The sequence below is a fragment of the Mirounga leonina genome, unplaced genomic scaffold (genome assembly GCF_011800145.1).
Source record: "Mirounga leonina isolate KUSES-001 unplaced genomic scaffold, KU_Mleo_1.0 Mir_93, whole genome shotgun sequence".
Taxonomy (NCBI): Eukaryota; Metazoa; Chordata; class Mammalia; order Carnivora; family Phocidae; genus Mirounga; species Mirounga leonina.
The window spans coordinates 18,372,620-18,377,832 of NW_023270854.1; the positions used below are offsets into that span (position 1 = coordinate 18,372,620).

Here is a 5,213-nt window from a genome sequence, read left to right on the forward strand (position 1 = left end):
TGTGTCTTGCTCTGTTTCTATTGGTTGATCTTTCCCCTGGGTATGGATCATAGTTTCCTCCTTCTTTGTGAGCCTGGCTGCTTCAGATCCGATGATGACACTCTGAATTTACATTGTTGCATTTTAGCTTTTGCTGTGTTTCTTTAAATGTGTTGGACTTTGTTCTGGCATGCAGTTAAATTACTTGGAAGCTGTTTGATTCTTTCAAGTGTTGTTTTTAAGATTTGTTAGATCACTTCCAAATCTGCCTTTGGTTGAGGTTATTTGAGCTCTATTACTAAGGCAAAACCCTTCTGAGGACTCGGCCTTATGTCCTGTATATTACTCGGCTTTTTTTGTTGTGGTTCATGGAAGCATTCAACCTACTGTTTTCCAGTGTTTTCTTCACTGGACTTGGGTAGTTTCCTCTCAAGCATGCAACGGGACTTCTTTACGGATTTCTGGAGCTCTTTCTCAATCTGTCTGTCTCCCTCCCTCCAGCACTTCCTTCTCCAGTACTCTGCTCTGTATATTCTACAGAAAAAGAACTGAAAGAACTCCAATCCTGTCCTCTCCATTCCAGTGAGAATTCTGGGCTTCATGGAAACTGTCTTCCGGCAATATGGTGGGGCAATGGTAGGTCCCATTTAGTTTCTTTCCCTTCATGCATTGCCTATGATTCAATGTCTGAAAACAATTGTGTCATATATATATATTTGGTTTTCTAATTTTTTTAAAAGAAAAATCCAGTTTCTGTCTTCCATGTGGTTAGAAACATTGTTTTTCTTAAAACTCTTTTTTTATTATGGAAAATTTCAAACATACATACAATTAGATAGAATGACATAATGAATCCCTGTGTACCCATCATCTAGCCTTGACAATTATCAACTCATGCCCAGGCTTCTTTCATCTAGACACTGTCCTGCTTCTCCTGGGGAAGATTATTGGGATTTCTTTGAGGCAAATCCCATGTATTTGATAATCTCATTTGTAAATATTTCAGTATGCATTTCTAAAAGATAAGAGCTCTTTTAAAAGGCATAACCACACCAGCATTATCATGCTTACAAAAAATGAATAACAATTCCTTAATACTGTCAATTACTTAGACAACATAACATTTCATGTTTTCCTAGAGGAGGAGGACGCCTGACCGAAATATTCCCAATGATGATATCCTAGGGTATGGTCATATCTGAACTTGAACTCCCCCCTCTATTTCTAAACCCCTTTCTGTTCAAATTTATCCTTCCCCCAGCAAAGAAATATCCAGGAGCTCCTTCTCTTCCTTTTGTATTTCCCCACCCGATTCAAGCCCCATCTCCTCAACCCCAGGTCCTAGTGCGTAGCTGGCAGATGAGTATCTTTAGAGATAAAGGGAACATCGTAAAGTTGCTTCCAGCTGTGACATAATATGGGAGAAAGTTACAAGCAGTTTTAGTAACAAATTGTACTGCTTCCTCTGTATCGCAATTCCAAGTGAGAGAAGAGGATGTAGAAGCATCTCTGAGAGGTCGTGTTATAATTGCTTTGCTTTGCCTGTAATCGTAATATTTAATTTATTTTGAAATTTCAAATTGCTCAAAGGAAGCCATGAGATCTTATGTTTATCAAAAGCGGTTATGGGTTTGAAAAGTTGGAGCAACACCAATTCATATCAAGCAAAATCGCCCGCCCCCTTTCTAATATAAACCAAGACTGGCCTTCTTACGTGTGATTTCAGGGGAACAAAAATGGTTTCACCTCTTCCTCATCCACTCTCCACTCCCAAACGTCCTCACCTGTTCTTGGACACTTGAAATCTTCTGCGTTTGGGAAAAAGACCACAGATAAAAAGAAGCGACTTTTAAAAACAGTGTCACTGATAATACAATTCACGTTCCGTACAACTCACCCATTGAAAGTGTATAACTCAGTGGTTTTTAGTATATTCGCAGATATACTACAACCATCGCCTCAGTCGATTTTAGAACATTCTCATGATCCAAAAAGAAACCTGAACCCATCAGCAGCTTCACCCCTATTTCCCTCCAGCCCTCCCTGCCCAAGGCAACCACCAATCTACTTCCTGTCTGTATAGATTCGCCGACTCTGGACATTTCATATAAACATAATCATGCAACATGTGATCTTTTGTGACCAGAAAGGGAAATGATTGGCAGTGATTTAAATTCATATTAAGGAGGGAAAGAGTCCTTTCTATCTCTTTAAATAGGCTTTTGATCAGGGGAGGCATGGACCCTTTTGGTAGTAGGACCTGGCGAGAAGAGGCAAAGCAGAGTGAGCGGAGAGGGGTGGTCCTCACTTCACACTGTTGGCCGGGACAGACCCTGGCTGTCAGCATGGAATGTCAAAGCTTCCAGATGATCATTCAGTTGCTGGCATAAAGCGAGAAGGACTTGCTGAAGTGGCCCCACATATGGATGTGGGTAAGTCCCAGTTACTATCTGTCGCATTCATAAATACTGGAAATGAGACTTATAATTAGACCTCACTTAACTGACAGCTCACCTTGATTTCTCGCTGAGCTGCTTACAGTTCCGAAGTGTCTCTTTCCTCTTTGGTGGCTTGTAACGCCAAGCATTGAAACAATGTTGCGCAGGCTATTTGCCCTATCAGGCCAGGTAACGGGGCACCAGGCTGTCATTTTCATCATGAGGAAATAGGTCTTTTGGTGTAATTTTCCTCCAGTAATTAGTCTCTCTGTGATTTTTAGACTTTGTGTCATGTGGTGAATGCAACATGTTCAACAGCATTCCTGCCGAGGAAAGATCTTCTATGATGGGTAAGCAAATATCATCTTTCATTAAGAACATCAGAAAAATTTCATCTGAAACTTCTGAACAGCCAGGGGGAGGAAAACTCCTAATGACAACAAAAAGCCTGCTTATGCCAAAATCCACACGAGAGTGGCTTACCGAGCAGGCTGGGGGACATAGCCTTGCCGATCATTCATCAGCCTGTGGGCTCAGGGTCTGCTCTTCTGTGAGCCATGATGCCTTCTGAGACGATCGCTTCCTAGTCACCAAATGGTGTTACTTCACCAGTGGTATATGTAGCAAATTAGAACACTTCCCTAAGCCAGGAGTTTGATAAATCAGGTTTGTGCTCTACAGATCCTTATTTCCCTTCTGTCTTTTCCTATGTAGGTCCACACCTCTTCAGAAGCATCTCAAGATCTTTACAGAATGAAGCAGTGAAAAAAATGATCACCTCCTTCTCTTTGGTGAATGAGATAAAAATCTTGATACTCTCCTTCTGGAAGACAGATGATGCTTGAAAGAAAACCTGATTCTGAAAATCTGAGCAAGAAAGCCATAAACTCTTTTGCTGTAAATGAAGGTATAGAGGGATTAAGACTGAATCATGATGGGGATGTGAATGGCTAGAATTCTACAACACTGCTGGTGGGAGAATAGAAAAGTTGGGCTGCTTTGGACTGCTCTTTGGCAGTATCTCAAACCCTATGACACAGAATTCCACTTTCAGATACACACACACACACACACGAGAAACAATTGCATACCAACTAAAGACATATGTAAGAAGGTTCCTACTAGCTTTCTCACAATGGCAAGAAACTGGAAGCAAACCAAATGTCCATCAACAGGAGAAAGGATGAATAAATTGTGGCATTCATACAATGGAGTACAACACAGCAATAAGAAGAACAAACCACGGAGACACACAACAATATAAATGAAAAATGAATCTGGCATGATTTTGAGTCAAAAAAGCTTAAAACAACCAAGCCCATACTGGATGGTTCAATTTAGGCGATTGTGAGTGAGCACTAGTAACCACTGATGGTAGAAGTCAGATGTGTTTACCTCGAGGGGAGGGCAGTATTGACTGGGGGAGGGCCATATGGGAACCTTCTGGTGGGGGGCTGGCATTATTCTACAGTCTTGATTTGTGTGGTGGTCACATGGTGTATTCACGTGTAAAAATTTACTAGCTTTTATCTGTACGATTCGTGTTCTCTACTATAAATATACATGCAGAGTCTAGCTATAAAAGGATATATTACAAAGATGGGGCTAGAAGAGATCTGAGAGCTCGTTCCCAGGTGAGACAGGCTTATTTGGTTTGGTCCTTTTGCCCATGCAATGCAGCCATCATGGGTCACTGCTGACTCTCCTCTTCTTTTTGGGTTGCATGAAGTTCACCTACATAGAAAGAAAGAAAACATGTAATGCCTAATCCGATACATCGTCTGAAGTCTGTATTTGAAGTTACGCTGGATGTTCACTACATTTGAAAATAGAGCAACCATACAGAAAAGCACGTTTACTGTTACTTCACTCTCTCGGTTGCCTTAAAAGACAATTTTGAATTTGACACTACTGACCACCTCCCTCTACTTTCACTTCAACATATTTGGAGGATGAGTTCCATGTATCTGTTGGACTTCTAGCTAGGGACCTGAGGGTGAACTTGGACACTGGGTGAGATATCAGACAGAGCTGCAGGTGTCTTCTGTGATGATGTAACAGAGGAAGCCAGAAAAGTGGAGGAGTGAGGAGGGGAGGGCCAAGGACAGACCCTTGGCAATGAGGCTCCATGTAAGGGAGTGGAGGAGCCAGGATCTCAGGGAGAAACCTGTCTTCACGTGCAGGTCCCTTGATTCCTGGTGCACATTTCTAAAGCTTCCATTCCCAGTTTTTGCTCCTTTCTGTGTTTTCTCTCTTCAGAGAGCTCATTTATTTGAATGATGCCAATTTTCTGCTAACATCTTCCACATTCACACTTCCCACCCTGCCTTCACCCCCAGACTTCAGCCCTAAACCTTCTCTCACTCAGTCTACACGTTGGCGGTTCACCACAAAGCATGTATGGAAGGTGTTGGGCTACATAGGGTCAGGTGAAAAGGAACATCTTATGGAAAGCTAAGGATTGAAAATGCGATGAAAGAAGATCCTAGAAGAACTTTGAGGGGCTTAGTTTTGGAAAAGTGAAGGAGAAGAGAAATGATCAATATGGAGACATGTGGAAATAGAAATGTGCCTGCCTGTTTTCCCTCTCATTTGCTGAGTTCTGCCTACAACACAATGTAAGCACTTATGTAGCCTTCACTGTTTACCTCACACTGTGCTATATGCTTATGTATATTATCTCATTTAATTCTCATTAACAGCCCTAAGAGTAGGGTGCTGCCACTAGCCTAACTTTCTAGATGGGAAACTGAAGCATAAATGGTTAAGTAACACACACACACACACACACACACA

At 41.7% G+C, this 5,213-nt stretch overlaps 1 long non-coding RNA gene across 1 annotated transcript; it reads left to right on the forward strand.

Annotated features, from left to right (window-relative positions):
• Positions 1–254: 254 nt before the first annotated feature.
• Positions 255–4,962, forward strand: LOC118004417. Its single transcript, XR_004677577.1, has 3 exons — positions 255–615; positions 1,706–2,767; positions 3,132–4,962. It is a non-coding gene; the product is annotated as an uncharacterized LOC118004417 (long non-coding RNA).
• The last annotated feature ends 251 nt before the right edge of the window (positions 4,963–5,213 follow it).